The sequence below is a fragment of the Macaca mulatta genome, chromosome 9 (genome assembly GCF_049350105.2).
Source record: "Macaca mulatta isolate MMU2019108-1 chromosome 9, T2T-MMU8v2.0, whole genome shotgun sequence".
In the NCBI taxonomy this organism is placed as follows: Eukaryota; Metazoa; Chordata; class Mammalia; order Primates; family Cercopithecidae; genus Macaca; species Macaca mulatta.
In genome coordinates, this window is record NC_133414.1 from 125,213,633 (window position 1) to 125,233,993 (window position 20,361).

The 20,361-nt window shown below is 46.1% G+C and overlaps 1 protein-coding gene across 50 annotated transcripts in view; it reads left to right on the forward strand.

The window, feature by feature from the left end:
* The window catches only part of TCF7L2 (transcription factor 7 like 2), a 220,662-nt gene that overhangs the window by 121,778 nt on the left and 78,523 nt on the right, over positions 1 to 20,361 (forward strand). The gene's annotated exons all lie outside the window — the stretch shown is intronic.

The window sequence follows — 20,361 nt, forward strand, 5'->3', positions numbered from 1 at the left end:
TGAGTGGAAATGAGCCATGTTCTATTTAGTGGTAGAATGTTTGCTGGGTTAGCCAGGACTTCAGATGGAGAGCTTCCTTCTTTTTAATACTTTGTGACTGTTGCGTTGGCAAGCAGAGGGTTAAATGCTGCAGGAGGACATTGGAGAGTTTCTGTTTTGAGGGTCCACTGGGGCAAGAGAAGCTTGAGGGTCTGTCTCTGAGATCCCAGAACAGACATGGAGATACGGTACCCATTCCCTTGGTGCTAAAAGGAACTCCACGGGAATTTCAGGAAACCCCTCCTTTTCTCGTCTTTATTCTCACCCCGTCCCCCCGCCACATCTCTCCCCAAGTTCACACTCAGGAGGGAGGAATCTTTTACCTTTTCCGTTCTGGGCAGCAGCTGTAAGGAATGTTATCAGTGTTGGGACTGGGCACGGGACCAAGCCTTCCTGGTGCCTGGACTGCAACCAAGCTGTGAGCTGACATGGCAGGGCAGGTTGTGTGTGAGTTGGCTGCCCCCAGGCTCATAGGCCTGGCACGATTGAGACCCTGTCAACGGAGATGGCACAGACACTATCAGGCAGGTCACATTGGTGCGGATCCTTGGAGGACTTCCCCTGCCACCATGAGTGGATTCCTCCAGGTTAGGGGTTGGCTGGGACTGTGGATGCTGGAGTAAGTGGAATTGCGGGTGCACTCGGCCTCAGCAATACTCTCCAAGGAGAATGATTGCTCCAATAAATTATTGTTTTAATAAGGGAGGTGAGGGAGCTTTTTAAATTAATCACTTGCTTTTTTTCCCCTTAACTTTTAATTTTATTTATTTATTTATTTTTGAGACGGAGTCTCGCTCTGTCACCCAGGCTGGAGTGCAGTGGTGCGATCTCAGCTCACTGCAAGCTCTGCCTCCTGGGTTCACGCCATTCTCCTGCCTCAGCCTTCCGAGTAGCTGAGACTACAGGTGCCCGCCACCATGCCTGGCTAAAAACGGGGTTTCACTGTGTTAGCCGGGATGGTCTAGATCTCCTGACCTCGTGATCTGCCCGCCTCAGCCCCCCAAAGTGTTGGGATTACAGGCATGAGCCAGTGCATCCAGCCCTTATTTTTTATTTTTTTTTTTGAGACGGAGTTTTTCTCCGTTGCCCAAGCTGGAGCATGGTGGTGTGATCTTGGCTTACTGCAACGTCCACCTCCCGGGTTCAAGTGATTCTCCAGCCTCAGCCTCCTGAGTAGCTGGAATTACAGGTGTGCACCACCACCTCTGGCTAATTTTTGTATTTTTAGTAGAGACCAGGCTTCACCATGTTGGCCAGGCTTGTTTTGAACCCTAACCTCAGGTGATCCTCCTGCCTTGGCCTCCCAAAGCGCTGGGATTACAGGCGCGAGCCACTACGCCCTGCCAATCACTTGCTTTTAAACTACCTAAATCAAAAGAGCCAACCCCAAATCTTGTTCGTGCTTGGGAAACTGGCAGTGGAATATGAGAAGTTTTTATTTGTGGTGCACACAGGTGACTCGTGGTGCTGTGTTTTGGTTCTTGCCTCGATCTGTAGCAATCTGTTGTTTCTTGCCTGCCTTTTGGGAAGAAATGAGAAAAGAAGCAGCACGAGCCTCCATGCATCATGGTTGTGATGGCGCTGGGCCTGAGGCCTTTTCTGCTGTCCAGGTAGAAACGTGAAGACCATGGTTCTTGAGGTTTCTTAATAAATTCAGGTGTTAAGTGCTAAGTGACGCTCCCAGCCCCTGAGCTAGAGCAACTACGCTGTTCATGTTCCCAGGAATGGAAGTGGACCCTAGTTAGGTGCTGGTGGCCAGCCATGTGTACCTGGGGCAGGGCCAGGTCGTGTGTGTGTGTGTGTGTGTGTGTGTGTGTGTGTGTGTGTGTGTGAGACAGAGACGTGGAGGTGATCGGCGCCCAGACATCCTGTGTGGTCCACCTCGCTTCTCAGGCAGGTGTCTTCCCGGTCTATAACTCGTTGACCACAGGTGGAATTTATCATAAGCTCTGTTCCCTGTCTTGCTTGGGTCCTCCAGAGAAAGAAATGCTGAATTATCATCTTGGTGATGGTCAGTCCTGAAAGCCTAACTTTGATGATCACCAAAGTGTTTGGATTTAAAAGGGTGGCTCACTCCTGTAACTCCAGCATTTTGGGAGGCTGAGGCAGAAGGATCATTTGAGCCCAGGAGTTTCAGACTAGGCTGGGCAACAAAGCAAGACCCTGCCTCTACAAAAAAAAATAAAATAAAATAAAAAAAAAATTAGCCGAGGGTGGTGGTGTGCGCCTATAGCTCCAGCTACTCAGGAGGCTGAGGCGGGAGGATTGCTTGAGCCCAGGGGTTTGCGGCTGCAGTGAGCTGTGATTGCACCACTGCACTCCAGCCTGGGCGACTGTGAGACCCTATCTTTAAAAACAAAACAACAACAACAAAAAAAAGGTCACAAGACATTCTTGACTCCGCCCTGCAGAGCTGCTTCCAGATCTCCTTTGTATTTGCTTCCCAACCTGCGGGCCTCAGCGTGACTCACCGCACCAGACTGCCTGGCCCTGCTGCCTGCCGCCCATCCTTGCGGCCTGGACGACTCCATGTGCGAGTTGCTGGCGCAGCGTCCAGAAAACAAACCACACCCCAGGAATGATGATACGTTACAGCATTTCTCTGCTCTGTTAAGAGGCACCAGGGTCGTGTGCTGGGTCTGGGGTTTGTCCGTTCCACATCCGGTGCTGCTGTTGACTCTGGTGTCGGCCGCTGGTGAGCTGGCTGTAGTTGGTCACCTCTGGGTGGTTTCTGGGGCGGTCACAGGCTGACTAACACACCAAAGGTCAGCCAGGGTGTTGATGCTGGCACCTTTCTTCCTGGACAACAGACGTCATCTTGGATCTGTTAGATACTTGGACTTGATTTATGCAGAACATTCTGGATTTCTGAATTAGATGGACTCTTTATTATTTTGTACTTTGGATTCTTTCTGTAAGGAGATCAGAGATAAAAATATCATTATTTTGCCAATTTGCTACCACCAGCCCACACCCCTCTTTCCCTTGTCCAAAAAGGGGGTGGTTAGAGTTTTCTTGAGTGACTGGGCTGTCTATTACGATTAGCAGATCGCTAAAGCTGTGTGATTTTAACAAGACGTAAACACATGTGGGAACCCCTCCTTTCATGTCTTTAGACATATTAATCTTGCTAATGTCAGTCCTGTCACTTCATACATTTATAAATATTAGGAACACTTAAGAGAGTTGTAGGACTGTGCGGGACCTTGGCACCCTGCTGACGACTGCACATTCTTCCCTGGGGGGCTCATAACACGACACCAGCACTATATTTTGCTGGGTTTCCTGATCTCTGTTGAGTATTTGGATTTGAATGGGATGGTTTTAATGTTGCTGCTCGCTACTGCAGTGATCCAAATAAACTTTAAAGCTGGGGCCTCCACACCATAGGCAAATTTTCATGCCAGTTACCTTTACCTCAGTAGTTTTCAGCTGGGGCAATTTTGTTCCCCAGGAGACATCTGGATCCAGTTTTGGTTGTAACAGTTGGGCAGGGGGTACTTCTGTCATCTCGTGGGCAAAGGCCAGGGATGCTGCTAGGGCAATCCCTCACCCTCCCAAAGAATCATCAAAACATCAATAGTGCCAAAGTTGAGAAACTCTGCTTTAATGTGTTTATTGAGCAACTAAAGAATAGACTCAGATATAGGAAAGTGTTTATTTATTTATTTAGAGGCAGGATCTGGCTCTGTTGTCCAGATCATAACTCACTCTAACCTTGGTCTCCTGGGCTGAAGCAGTCTTCTCACCTTTGTCTTCCAAAGCGTGCTGGATTACAGGTATAAGCCACGGTGCCCAGCCTGAAAAGAATACTTTAAATGGGCGGGGTATGGTGTCTCACGCCTGTAATCCCAGCACTTTGGGAGGCAGAGGCGGGCAGATCACCTGAGATCAGGAGTTCAAGACCAACTTGGCCAACATGGTGAAACCCTGTCTCTACTAAAAATATAAAAATTAGTCCGGAGTGGTGATAGGCACATGTAATCCGAGCTCTTCTGGAGGCTGGGGCAGGAGAATCACTTGAACCTGGGAGGGGGAGGTTGCAGTGAGCTGAGATCGTGCCATTGTCTGTGTGACAAGAGCAAAACTCCATGTCAAAAAAAAAAAAAAGAAAAAGAAAGAAAAAAAAGAATATGTTTAAATGAATGGCAACCCAATTTGCAAATGTATGTTTTAAGTTGTCCTTTTTTAAATGTTGCCAATTACTTTATGTGTTTAAGAAATATCTTTGTGGTTTACTAGGGTATTCCTCAAAAAGAAAAAAAGGATTAAAACTGCACAAACACGCTGACATAAAAGCTAGTAGCTTCTCAAGCTGTGAAAGGTCTGTGATGCAGAGAACAAGCTCCCTGTGAGCTGTATTTTGTTTGCTGTGGTCCAGCATGGGTTTAGATCCTACCTGGTTAGTGAAAGAGAGAATGTGAAGTCATTGCATTTGCATTTGTCAAAATCCTAGTTTTCCACTTACCTAATAGTTTTTTGTTTGTTTGTTTTGTTTTGTTTTTAAAGATAGAATCTTGCATCCGGGGCCTGTAATCCTAGCACTCTGGGAGGCTGAGGCGTGTTGATCACCTGAGGTCAGGAGTTGGAGACCAGCCTGGCCAACATGGTGAAACCCTGTGTCTACTAAAAATACAAAAATTAGCCAGGAGTGGTGACATGCGCCTGTAATCCCAGCTACTGGGGAGGCTGAGGCAGGAGAATCACTTAAACCCAGGAGGGGAAGGTTGTAGTGAGCCGAAATCACGCCACTGCACTCTAGTCTAGGCAACAGAGCGAGACTCCATCTCAAAAAAAAAAAAAAAAAAAAAAAAAAAAAAAAAAAAAAAAAAAAGACATGCTCTTGCTCTGTCAGCTGGGCTGGAGTATACTGGCTTGATCGTATAGCTCACTGCGACCTCGAGCTCCTGGGCTCAAGCAATCCTCCAGCATCAGCCTCCTGAGTAGCTGGGACTATAGGTGTGCACTACCATGCCTGGCTAACTTTTTTGTTTTTTGTAGAGGTAGGGTCTTACCATGTTGCCTAGGCTGGTTTCGAACTCCTGGCCTCAAGTGATCCTCTTGCCTTGGCTTCCCAAAGTGCTGGTATTACATGCATAAAACACCACACCTGAACTAGTCTTTTTTGTTGTTGTTGTTAAAGTGAGAGACCCAGACCCAAATCATCTTTCTTCTCCCAAAATGCTAATTATTATTCGTTTTAAGTTATAGCTCCAGATTACCTTCTAGGATTATTCACATTTTGCTTTCTAAATGCTCTTCTTGAAAGGAAGCATCTATTGACAGTACATCAGAAATTCCATGGCTCCTTTATGACATTTCTGGGGAAGTAAATGAAAGGTGTAAATTAAGAAAAGCAAGTGTTTGCCGTTCCCACTTTAACCTTGTGTTCTGTTAAGTGGCTTTGTTGAAGAGGGCTGTCACTGCTCTTGAAAACTTGGGAAAATCCATAGCAAGCTGTGCCATTAGTTGTCTTTGGGAGCACAGGATGTTTGATGTGAAAATTATATGGACACATCTAATTGGGTGTATTTTCACCCCACCAGATATCAACTAAAGAGGTGACTCTTCCCCCTCCCCTGCATTTTTAGCTAGATTGTTTAACCTGAATTTCATGCTATTAAGAATTGCATTTCAGTAATCCGCCTGCCATTTTTCAATGCCTTTTGTTGAGTAGCATGTCTGTATGATCCACCTACATAACCTTTCTAGACATCTGGCAAGAGCTAGTTATCATCCCTTCCTGATTTGGGGTGCTAAGACCTGTGGTCCCCCTTCTTCCACCGTAATTTACATTCTTCCCTGAGTCCTGCAGAAACGCAGCCAGGCAGTGGAAAGAAAACAGAAACTCTTTGGACCTCTGCTTCCTGTAGAATGGGAATAATAATTCTTATCCTGCCTGTTTCCCAGAGTTGTATATTCTTTTGCAATAAAATGTACTCAGAATTAAAATACAAAGCAGTTACACAGAGATAAGGTAGTGGCAATTATGCCGATTGAAACTCCAGAATTAAAAAATAAGTTTAGTCACATACCATGCAGTTCACCCATTTAAAGTATATAATTCAGTGGTTTTTCGTATATTTACACAACTACGCAACCAGTATTGCCATTGTAGAACGTTTTCCTCACCCCCAAAAGAAACTGTACCCATTAGCTCTCCTTTCCCATTTCCCCCACTCTGCCCTCTCCCCCATGCCCAAAGCAACCATCAGTCTACTTCCTGTTTCTATGGATTTGCCTGTTCTGGCATTAGATATATACATGAAATCATACAATTTGTGGTCCTTTGTGACTGCTTCTTTCACTTAACTTAAATGTTTTCAAGGTTTGTCCATGTTGCTGCATGTATCAGGACATCATTTCTTCCTTTTTCTTTTCTTTTTTTCTTTTTTTTTTTGAGGTAGAGTCTTGCTCTGTCACCCAGGCTGGAGTGCAGTGGCATGATCTCGGGTCACTGCAAACTCTGCCTCCCAGGTTCAGGCGATTCACCTGCCTCAGCCTCCCGTGTAGCTCAGACTACAGGCCTGTGCCACCACTTCCGGCTTAATTTTAATTTTTTTGTATTTTTAGTAGAGATGGGGTTTCACCATGTTGGCTAGGCTGGTCTTAAATTCCTGACCTCAAGTGATCTGCCTGCCTTGGCCTCCCAAAGTGCTGGGATTATAGTCATGAGCCACTATGCCCGACCAGGACTGTATTCCTTTTATGGCTGAATCATATTTCATTATATGGATATACCATATTTTATTGACCCATTCATTGGTTGATGGTAAGCTTCAGAATTAAAAAAATATATTAAGCTAGTTCATATTTGCTTTCATTTTCCAAATGATCTCTTTCCTTTCATTGCAAGTTAAGTGTTCCTACGATAATGACTGTTACGGGGCAAAGATGACCAAGTCTATCAGTGGTCCACACATTTCAACAAATATGTACCTCAGCAGACTACCTGGAACCAGACATTGGGTAAAGATAACTTTAGAACTCATGGTTTCCCTGTAACACTAAAGACTTTTTAATCAATGCAATTAGTAACTTTCTAGTTACTGTTACTCTTTTTTTTTTTTTTTTGAGGCAGGATTTCACTCTGTTGCCCAGGCTGAAGTGCAATGGCCCAATCCCAGCTCACTGCGGCTTTTGACCTCCTGTGATCAAGTGATAGCTGAGACTACAGTCATGTGCCACCACACCCCGCTCCTTAAAAGTTTTTTTTTTTTTTTTTTTTTTTTTGCAGAGATGTGGTCTCACTATAGGCTGGTCTTGAATTTCTGGCCGCAAGGGATCCTCCTCCCTCAGCCTCTCAAAGTGCTGGGATCACAGGCCTGAGCCACCACACACACCCAGTTTGTTGCTCTTTCTGTAGTTTGGCTAAGGATTAAGATGTTATCTCCAGTGCCTGAAACATGCCTCTGATAGGTGCTATCTCCCTTGTCTTCGTTTTTTACTCTGGTTGTAATCCTGGAAGCTGCAGGGATCGGTCAGATGGCAACAGCAGAATCTTTTTTTTTTTTGAGGTGGAATTTTGCTCTGTCACCCAGGCTGGAGTGCAGTGTGATTTCATCTCACTGCAACCTCCACCTCCTGGGTTCAAGTGATTCTCCTGCCTCAGCCTCCTGAGTAGCTGGGAATACAGGTGCCTGCCACAATGCCTGGCTAATTTTTGTGTTTTTAGTAGAGACGGGGGTTTCACCATGTTGGCCAGGCTGGTCTCAAACTCCTGACCTCAAGTGATCCAGCTATCTTGGCCTCCCAAAGTGCTGGGATTACCGGCGTGAGCCACTGTGCTGGGCCAGCCACAGCAGATTCTGATCAGGTGATCCCCTTGCCAGCCTGGGGAGCCTTTTGGTTTTGGGTTTGGTTTTTAAGTTTGTTACTGTTTTGGTGGTTGCTTTTACCTGTTGTAAATATTAAGAAGCCCAGGCACGATGATGCTCTGAAGACAGGACTAGTAGTTTTGTCCCGATTTGCCACAGACTCCTGCCTGCATCTGGGTTCAGGCAGCCACAGGGAGAGCTGCTCTTCTCAGGAGATCCAGCCCGGGCCAGCAGCTTTATAATCAGTTCTGATCACCACCCTGCTGTTTTTGGCATTAATGTCCCTTAAGTACTTTCAGGAGAAAGTTTTCAAAGAAAATCTGATTTTTTTCTTTATTGGCTGTACCTGTTAGACATATGAAGATGTCTTTCACTTTACAAAGCAGGGGGAACCCTCAACAATCTTTAAGAGAACCCTAAAAACTGAGTGTTGTCTCAGAGCCATCTGAATCCAAGAACATTGGACCTATTATGCTTATTCTGGCAGATGGGCTCATCCCTTTTTTTTCCTGAGACAGAGTCTCGCTCCGTTGCCCAAGCTGGAGTACAATGGTGTAATCTTGGCTCACTGCAACCCCTACCTCCCAGGTTCAAGCGATTCTCCTGCCTCAGCTTCCTGAGTAGCTGGGATTATAGGCGCACACCACCACACTCAACTAATTTTTGCATTTTTAGTAGAGATGGAGTTTCACCATGTTGGCCAGGCTGGTCTTGAACTCCTGACCTCAGGTGATCCGCCCCCCTCAGCCTCCCAAAGTGCTGGGATTACAAGTATGAGCCCTGTGCCTGGCCCCCATCCTTTTATTGGTGAGAAGAAAAGGGAGCAAGATGAGGTTGACCCTTGCAACGTATGTGTGTACTGTCTCTGCCTGTGTACACACACACACACGCACCACAGATACACCACACACACACACACGCACCACAGATACACCACACACACACACACACGCACCACAGATACACCACACACACACACACACACACGCACCACAGATACACCACACACACACACACACGCACCACAGATACACCACACACACACACACACACGCACCACAGATACACCACACACACACACACACACGCACCACAGATACACCACACACACACACACACGCACCACAGATACACCACACACACACACACACATGCACCACAGATACACCACACACACACACACACCACAGATACACCACACACACACACACACACCACAGATACACCACACACACACACACGCACCACAGATACACCACACACACACACACACACGCACCACAGATACACCACACACACACACACGCACCACAGATACACCACACACACACACACACACGCACCACAGATACACCACACACACACACACACACGCACCACAGATACACCACACACACACACACACACGCACCACAGATACACCACACACACGCACCACAGATACACCACACACACACACACGCACCACAGATACACCACACACACACACACGCACCACAGATACACCACACACACACACACGCACCACAGATACACCACACACACACACACGCACGCACCACAGATACACCACACACACACACACACGCACCACAGATACACCACACACACACACACACGCACCACAGATACACCACACACACACACACACGCACCACAGATACACCACACACACACACACACGCACCACAGATACACCACACACACACACACACGCACCACAGATACACCACACACACACACACACACGCACCACAGATACACCACACACACACACACACACGCACCACAGATACACCACACACACACACACACCCCCCACAGATACACCACACACACACACACACACGCACCACAGATACACCACACACACACACACACCCCCCACAGATACACCAACACACACACACACACACCACAGATACACCACACACACACACGCACCACAGATACACCACACACACACACACACACACCACAGATACACCACACACACACACACACACACCACAGATACACCACACACACACACACACACCACAGATACACCACACACACACACACACACACACCACAGATACACCACACACACACACACACACCACAGATACACCACACACACACACACACACCACAGATACACCACACACACACACACACACCACAGATACACCACACACACACACACACCACAGATACACCACACACACACGCACGCACCACAGATACACCACACACACACACACACGCACGCACCACAGATACACCACACACACACACACACGCACGCACCACAGATACACCACACACACACACACGCACGCACCACAGATACACCACACACACACGCACGCACCACAGATACACCACACACACACGCACGCACCACAGATACACCACACACACACACACCACAGATACACCACACACACACACACACCACAGATACACCACACACACACACACACCACAGATACACCACACACACACACACACCACAGATACACCACACACACACACACACCACAGATACACCACACACACACACACACACCACGGATACACCACACACACACACACCACGGATACACCACACACACACACACCACGGATACACCACACACACACACACACGCACCACGGATACACCACACACACACGCACGCACCACGGATACACCACACACACGCACGCACCACGGATACACCACACACACACGCACGCACCACGGATACACCACACACACACACGCACGCACCACGGATACACCACACACACACACACGCACGCACCACGGATACACCACACACACACACACGCACGCACCACGGATACACCACACACACACGCACGCACCGCGGATACACCACACACACACGCACGCACCGCGGATACACCACACACACACACGCACGCACCGCGGATACACCACACACACACACGCACGCACCGCGGATACACCACACACACACACGCACGCACCGCGGATACACCACACACACACACGCACGCACCGCGGATACACCACACACACACACGCACGCACCGCGGATACACCACACACACACACGCACGCACCGCGGATACACCACACACACACACGCACGCACCGCGGATACACCACACACACACACGCACGCACCGCGGATACACCACACACACACACGCACGCACCGCGGATACACCACACACACACACACGCACGCACCGCGGATACACCACACACACACACACGCACGCACCGCAGATACACCACACACACACGCACCGCAGATACACCACACACACACACACGCACCACAGATACACCACACACACACACAGCCGACACACACAGCCCACACACACAGCCCACATACACGCACACACAATTTAGGATTTTCCCCCTTCTCTCAAAAGTCCTCTTTAACGTGATTTGTACTAATAAAGTTATAAATGTCTGGAGTTAGAAGATAGCCAAAGTTTTGGGTGGCGTAAGAGATAATTCATCCCAGACTCCACACCCCTTATGCCATGAAAACTTCACCTCTCCTTTTCAAGCTGAGAAACCCCAAATACACTACAAATACGTTACAAGGCAGCTGTCACATCACCATAGGCCAAGCAGAAGGCATTGTGGATGCCCTGGGTATATACTCTCTGACACAGTGGTGACTGCCTACGCAGTCAGATTTGTGACACTGTGATTCTTTTTGGAATTCATACACTGGGGCAAGGATTGGAACCAAGGTTGCCAGTGAATGGGGCCGGCAAGTCTTGTTTTCAAGTTTCCTTGTGTGTTCCCATTCTGAACAAGGTGGTGGCAAGTTGATCCTGCCCGTGGGAATGCATTGTTCTTGAATATTTATATCTTTATATGCTCCCATTGGGATTTCTCCTTTCATAATGTCTGAAAAGAACTTGTTTTCATTAAAGCCATTTCCATTTCATACATTTTTATGCAATTTAGCGTTTATGGTATCTCCTAACCAACATGGTTTGTTTTCATAAACACCCGAGAAGGTTTAAATAACATTTTCTCATAAATTAGCCCTCGTTTGCACAATTATTCAGTTATTGCATCAGGAAGACCCTCTGGAGTTTGATCTTGTCAGGAAACATATTAGCAGAAAATAGTGTGTTATTATCTAATGCTAATAATTGGTTAGTGGAAATGAGAAAAGAGGATATGTAATTGGGGTTCCTGTGGCTAACAAGATGTGAGCTATGAAAGCATTTCCAGGAGAAATTCCAGGGGTATTCCAGGAACCTGTTATTTACTTTTTAAAACATTTGATTCCCATTGAAAGGGGAGGAGGGCGCTGTTTACCAACACTGCTTTCTTTTTCAGAGCAAATCCATCTAAATTTCCTGAGTGGTAGCTAGATCCCCTGACACACCTAGCCCCTATGTTGTCTTGACTTGTCAGTCCCATTTTAGGCTGCTAACTTTCTTTTTGTAGGAAATATGTTGGCTTTTAAAGAGAGAATTACCTAGTACACATCACAAGTCCTGATCAGACCCTCTTCTCCCTCCCTTGATTCTGCCCAGTGATGCTCACAGTACACAACACACACCAATACTACTTCCCAAAGGCTGCTTGGGAGAAGGAGCGCCCCTTTAGCAAGAATCTCATTATAAGCACAGTATAATGCTGACTTCATTAGCTAGATTCACAAAGCTTTCCGCAGCCTGTGCTGCTTGAACCCGAACTTCTGCTTCATGTTCTTTCATAGACAGTCATTGCTGAGTAAGGTGGATGGCTTCTGTGTTATGCTTAAACATGTGAAATCAACTCCTGTTCTCTCAAAGTCATTGATGAGCATGGTTTTTCATGCTTGCTCGCTGACTTGTCTGGAAAGATTATACTGTTAAGGACAGAGGTTCTCTCCGTTGCATAGGGAAATAATGGATATGAAGGTTGCAAGGAGAAGCTTCATTTTCCACCTGCTTGAGGTCGCATCAAACCTCATCCCTGTTGCGGGAAACAAATGGGAGTGATGGCTGGTGTCAGCTAGTGTATGGATGTCCTTGAAATTAGATGTGCCTGCAAAAAGACTTGATTTAATGTTAGCCAGGTCTGTTTGAACTTCATTATTATTATTATTATTATTATTATTATTATTATTATTATTTTGAGATAGAGTCTTGCTCTGTCGCCGAGGCTGGAGTGCAGTGGCCTGATCTCAGCTCACTGTAACCTCTGCCTCCTGGATTCAAGCAGTTCTCCTGCCTCAGCCTCCTGAGTATGTGGGATTACAGGGGCCCGTCACCACATCTGGCTAATTTTTGTATTTTTAGTAGACACAGCGTTTCACCATGTTGGCCAGGCTGGTCTCAAACTCCTGACCTCAAGTGCCTGCCTTGACCTCCCAAAGTGCTGGGATTACAGGTGTGAGCCACTACCTTTTTTTTTCCCCCCCACATGCCTTGGTTAATATCTCAAGTTTGGATAATGGTAAGGTTAACCACTTCACCTTATTACTTTTCATCCCAGTAAAGCCTTGACCTTCACGTATAAAACTAATTTAGTGTCGATACAGTTAAAAAGTCAAAGCATCTCCTTTATTCAGAATTACCCATATAACTTCTTTTTTAATAACTTTATTCCTAACTTGAAAAAATTTTTTTTACCCTTTTTCCCTGTATTGTTTATGATACAATAATGAAAAAAATTACCTTGTTTCCAACTTCTCAATATTTGATGGGTACGCTCCCCCCACCCCAAAGGAAAAAAGAAACAGTTGACAAAACTTTGTTTTAGCCAACAAGCGCCTTTTGAAATGATGCCGCAAATTCCTATTCATGATGCCATATTCCTAAAATACTTTTTCTTGGTCATGTTGAACTTTTATTCAGTACAAGAAATCTTCGCCCTGTGCACGCGTGTGTGTGTGCGTGCGCGTGTGTGTTTATGTTTGTGTGTGCACATGCACGCATGCATGCAGCCTTTTCTCCTTGAATGTGACTTATTTCAATAAATTTACCCTTTTATTATATAATGGCCATGTCCAGAAATTCAGGCACATTGCTTCTGTACATGGAGAGTCAAGGCCCTAACGAACCCGCTCCTCGGTATTCTGCTAGCCATACAGAAGTGGAGTGTTTTGGAGGTTGACACAGCCCTTAGAAGTCATCCAGCAGCCAGCACCCGCATGTGCTGTGTCAAGCTGAGCCTCAGGAATTCAGAGAGTACAGCGCTAGTCAGTGGGAGGGTGACAGTGGCAGTGACACTGGCGCCCTACGCTCTGTCTGTGCCGAGGTCGAGGAGGGGTGAGCAGTGCTTTGTAAAGGTATGTGAAAAGGTGGACTCTTTCTGTGCTTGTTCTGTTTTGCCTTCTGTTTGGAGCCTTGTCTCTTTCTCAGGTGAGGTCTTTGAGGGCTGAGGTAGACTTCATTTCTGCATGCCTTGAGTGCAGAGATGGTGATTACGTTTCAACTTGGGCCAACTTTGAGCAGAGTGGCTGTGTGGTATGGAGGTAGTAAGGGAAGAGGGAGGTGCTGTGTGTGACCTGGACACTTGCCATTCGTGACTCTAGGACATTGCCCTCCACATATACTGATACCCTCACTCACACACACACACACACGCAAGTGTGGGCCCATACTCACACCTTGCCACTCACGCATGCTCACATGAAAAAAAAATAATGAGAAAAAAGGATTGCATAAATTTGCCGTGTGAGTGATGATATCCCAGTCTGGGGAGGAACTGGCTTGTCTTTATGATAAAAACGGTAGCTTATCTGGAGCCCTGATTGCAGTTTCTTTGCCTTTGCATCAAGTTGACAGCGTATTTAAGATATAATTAGTTCCCATCAAAGTTACCTCACCTTCAGAGGTGAGAATTATTGATGGTACATAAAGCTGGATCAGTGTGACCTGTAAAGACCTTACCTCTCTCCAAGGTTACATGTGTGTACGTGGGGTTGGTTGGTTTGTTTGGATGGTTGGTTTTTGGCATCCTTGTGTGTGAATAAATGATAAGAAATATGAGGATGTTACTTTCTCACCGATTTTTAAAAATCGTCAGTTCGTTACTTTGCTTTTTTAGTGGAATGGCCCTTAGCAATATCCTTCTTTTAGATGGATTTCTTATTGTTCCAAAGAAGCCACATTTCCAAAAGAAAATTCTTCCATTTATGCATAGAACCTTCAACTCTATTCTTTAAAAATCTAGGCTTTAGTTTCAGCTCCTTTTTAGCTGTGTGGTCCTGGACAGGCCCTTTTACATCTAGACTTGGAGGTTTAAAGAAAATCATAAAGAATTAGATTAGATGATTTCTAAGACTCACTTCATTTTAAAACTCTGATCTTTCAGAGACCCACAAATCCGTTCCCTCTTGCTGTGGAGGAGAAAATACATGAAAATTTGAATCCACATGTATTTGTCAGGGTTCTCCAGAGACACAAAACCAATAGGATGTATGTGTTTATGTAGAGAGATTTGCAATAAGGAACTGGCTCACCCAGTCATGGAATTCCATAATCTGCATCATCAAGTGTCATGATCTGTAGCTGGGAAGCTGGAGACCCAGGAGAGTCCATGGTGAAGCTCTAGTCTTAGTCTAAAGGCTGGAAGACTGGTACAACTGACGGTGTAATTCCTGTTCGAAGGTTGGCGGGGCTCGAACCCAGAGATACTGCTTTAGCTCAAGTCCGAAGGCAGTTACTCAGGAGGATGCCCCCTGATTCGGAGGAAGATTGGCCTTGTATTCTATTCCGGCCTTCAGCTGGTTGGCTGAGGCCTGCTCATCTCAAGGAGGGCCATCTGCTTTGCTCAGTGAATGTTACATTTATTCAAAAATATCCTCAGAGAAACATCCAGAATAATGTATAACCAAATATCTGGGCACCCTGTGACTTAGTCAAACGGACACATAAGGCCAGGCATGGAAGCTCACGCCTGTAGCAATCCCAGCACTTTGGGAGACCGAGGCTGGCGGATCACTTGAGGCCAGGAGTTGGAGACCTGCCTGGCCAACATGGTGAAACCCCATCTCTACCAAAAAAATAAAACATTAGCCGGGAGTGGTGGTGCACGCCTGTATTCCCAGCTACTCGGGAGGCTGAGTCACAAGAATCGCTTGAACCCAGGAGGCGGAGGTTGCAGTGAGCCGAGATTGCACCCCTGCACTCCAGCCTGGGTGACAAAGAGAGACTCTATCTCAAAAAACAAAACAAAACAAAACAAACAAACAAAAAAACCCAAAAATACCCTGACACATAAAATTAATTACCAACGGAGTTTTCTGAGGCAAAGAGGAGTAAAGCTCTTGCCTTTTTCTTCTTGCCCATGAGGTTGGTTCAGATTCTTCTAACAGCCAATGGTTGTTGGCCGATTTTACTCTGAATGACACCTTTCTTTCTTTTTATTCAGGTCTCCCTCTGTCACCCAGGCTGGAGTGCAGGGGCACAATCATGGCTCACAGCAGCCTTGCTCTTCCAGGCTTAACCAAACCTTTCACCTTGGCCTTCTGAGTAGCTACGGGCCTGCACCACCACATCTGGCTAATTTTTTTCTTTTTTAAAAAATTTTTAGTAGAGACGAGGTCTTGCTATGTTGCCCAGTCTAGTCCTGAACTCTTGAGCTCAAGCAGTCCTCTAGCCTTGGCCTCAGAAAGTGCTGGAATTATAGGTGTGAGCCACCGCACCCAGCCCTGAGTGACATTATTTCATACAAAATTCTCATCTCTGGAGGCCTTTGTATTTTTAGGGGTTTTGTTTTTCAAATGCTTTTCACCTCATTCTATACTGGTTCATTTTTAAATGTTTCCTGGCAGAGCAATTAGTATTTTCTGGCTTACTAGGTGCTATTCGATTGCATTAGCTTTTGAATATTACCTAGCTAGTTGTGGAGTGGGACAGTAAGCTCATAAAGAAGCAAGATAGTGGAATACACAAATATTACTACGACTTTATGGATGGCACACCTGATTCTTGATCCATGTGACTGTGTTCAGATCTGGTTAGCACACAATGACATCAGGTGCTGAGCCACCAGTGAGACTCAAACCCAGCAGCCCTGTCAGTCTACCTTCTCTCTTAACTTGATCCAGCCTCATAACTTCACTTTCCACAGGAGGAATACACCTCTTGAGGTCCTGTGTCACAAATAGGCAGTGTTTCTGGAGAAAGCCAGGAGGCAGATTTTAGTGCTGGTTAGCATCTGTGGCCTCTACTTTCTGGATTTGGTGCATTTTGGAGACCACAGAATGACATGAAATAGCTCAGTGCTGCCAGTGGCGTTGACAGGGACAGAAGAGGTAAAGGAGGGCCCTTGGGGCAATCCCAGCAGGTGGGTGGTGGCTGAAGGTCCTCATCTTCTTTCTGCAGAGACTGGCCACCTGCTTCATTCTTTCAAGAAGCGCCAAATCCCTACTTCAGTACTTTGCCTTGTAACAGCCCACTCATCATGTCAGGAGAATGAAACTCACGAGGCCTTCATTTACTTTTATCCTGTAACACCTCCAGTTTTTCCCACATCCTCCCTTGATTCGTGGATGGACAACTATGGAGGCCAGTCTGGCTGAGGTGACGACTGCTTCAGTCGAAATTCCTCTCTGTCTCCTCAACCCCAATTCAGACTGGCCTGAGCAAAATGAATGTATTGATCCATAACTGAAAAGTCCAGAGCGGTCAGGCATCAGGCATGGCTGGATCCAGAGGCCCATGTATTAGAACCATCTCTTTCCAATTCTGGGCTCTGCTAGCCTCCCAGTTGGTTTTACTGCACAGAGGTTTATTCAAGTCCAAAGAGATCTTATGTTTGTCTACAAGTCTGTGACCTTGATTCTGAACCTGTGTCTATGGGAAGGGGTTGCAGTGTCTGAGTGAGCTTGTACTGTGTAAACTTTCCCACTTCTGAAGCTGGGTGTGGGGTTCACTCCACTAAGCTACATGGCTTTAGAGTCAGGGGGCTGCCCCCTAAGTAGTTGGCAGTAATTGTTACCAGAAAAACCATGAATGGACATTGAGCAGAAAACTCAGCAGATGTTTATTTCCTGGTCTTTAGGATTTGTTGAAGAGTTTTTTGTTTGTTTGTTTTTTAAGAAAGACTCAAAGGAGGAGGGGGAAGAAACTATAGTTATTTTATCATGGTATAAAAAGATTTTGTAGTTTACATTTGAACTTTCTATAAGACATCTCCTACCCCCCTAAAATTGGAAGTCATTTATTAAGACTTTGTATTCTCTAAGAGGATTGGAAATAAATAATTAAGAACATTAAAGAGGACAGCTGGGGGGCGGTGGGGAAGTGTGGTCTTGAAGGGGTAATAAACCTCCTTCCGGCTACACACACACACACACACACAGGAAAGGAAAGCAGTGTAGCCCGGTAAGATAAGGTGGAGAATAAGGTTAGGGGTAAGGTTAATTCTACAAGTTCAAAGCCAGTAGCCCCTGATGCAATGCTGGACGTGAACTATAAATTTGGCTCTGAGGTTCCCAGGCATGGGAGAATATCTAGATCTGTACAGAGAGGTTGTATGTGTGTTTAACATTTCCATAAGGTACAATTTCCTCTAAGAATAAAGGCCATGAGGAAATGCCCGTGGAAGATAAAGAAGAGCATGTGGTCTGTGGCAACCACGGATTCATTTCTTTCCCAACGCGTTCTCTGGGGCACTTCGGTAACTCTGCCTCTTTGCTCTCAGCATTGTGTTAGAAAATAAAGCAAGCAGGCAGGGATTAAACCCTCATGTTGCTGGGTTCCTTCTAGAAACAATTGGAGGGCTAACCAAGTCACCTTTGGTGGAAGGCAGTAAGGTGAGTCACTGCTGTGGCTGGACTGAATAGGATAGCCTTAGCTGTAAAATTGGGCTGATCTTTCAAATGGACTCATGCTTGCCTAATGACTCACGCTCCTGTTTACAAATCAGCTCTGTGAAGAAATGCAGAGTGGGACGCTCTGCTTCCCAGACAGAGACCTTAGACCTCCAGGGGTGGAGAACCAAGTACTTCCTCTGGTGCTCAGCTTCCCTTCCTGGGGGCAGATCTCTCAGCTTCTGGCAGTTAGTTGGTTGCTCTCAAAATCCAGACACAGGGTCAGCTGCAGCCAGCATGGGCCCTGGAGTAGTAGCTCCAGTTATGGGGCAGCAATGGCCGCCTCTCATTTTGGGAGCTCACTTTGCCTGTGGATGGTTTTAATCCATCTGGATAAACTTGGAGCCCATGGGAATACCATGTACTGTGGTAACCATGTACATTGCTCTAAAGACGTGGCTGCTGTTGTATAAATTTTTCCTTTATTTTTATCAATTTCCTCTTTTCCAGAGTCTTCCATACCCACTATGTCTACTGTGATAGTGAACGTAAAAAACATACAAGATGTTGGTGTTATCCTCAATCTCTTAGTCTTAATCCTGAACAAATTACGTGAAAAAATTGTTCATGGAGTTTTTCCTTGTATAAAACTTTTTGCAATGAATATAAAAGGCATAGCTATTTCTCTTTTTTAAAAAAGGAAAGTAGAATAATATTTCTTGGTTGCAAAGTCTCCCTTCTTGGACCCCAAGTTGTTTTTTACAGCCCTAAATTCTCTTGTTTATAGAGCCATAGACAGGCCAATGGGTCTCTACAGCAGGCACCTGCATGAGTTGACTGGGACCTGGTCTATATTACCCTCTGCCATTTACTAGCTGTGTGACCTTGGGCATGCTCCTTACAGTCTCTGAGTCAGTTTCCTCCTCTGTGAAATGGGCATGATACTACCTACCTCATAAAGTAGGTGTGAGGATTAATGAAGTAAGAGGCACACTCCTGTCCAGGGCCCCAGACAGGGTAGGCTGTCAGTAAACTGTAGTAGTTATTGTGACAGGGTTTGAAATTCAAATTAACACATATTTCTTGAGCACCCAAGGTGTGTGCTGCCAGATCTTTCAGGGGGTCCAGGATTGGTAGTATAGTTGCTTTTCTCAAAAGACTGTCGCCTGGCAGAGGAAAAGGTGTTAAGGTATGAGTGAAGACAGATCAACCAAGCATGGTGCTGCTTGCCTGAGATCTCAACACTTTGGGAGGCCGAAGTAGGATTGCCTGAGCCCAGGAGTTCGAGATCAGCCTGAGCAACATAGCAAGATTCTGTCTCCACACACACAAAAATAAAAAGATTAGCTGGGTGTGGTGGTGTGTACCTGTAGTCCTAACTGTTTGGGAGGCTGAGACAGGAGGATTGCCCAGAAGTTTAAGTTCAGTCCGGGCAACACAGCAAGACCCCATCTCTTTTAAAAAAAAAATCAGCTCCCCAAACAGCTGAAGTATTAAGTGGAACCATATGTAATTGTATTTTTGTGGGACAGAAATACCAGCAATTTCACATAACTAATAGATTCAGTAAGGTAAGTTGAGAGAGAAAATGCTAGCTAGGTGATTCTTGAGAGGCTCAGAGGAAGGGGAGGCCATGCCCATTAGGAGAATGGTGGGTAGGGGTGAGAATACAGAACAGGAAGGCTGCCTGGAGGAGGCTGCATTTCAGATGTTCCTAGAAGGGACCCTGAGCTGGATGGCAGGGAAATGGGAGAGTTCTG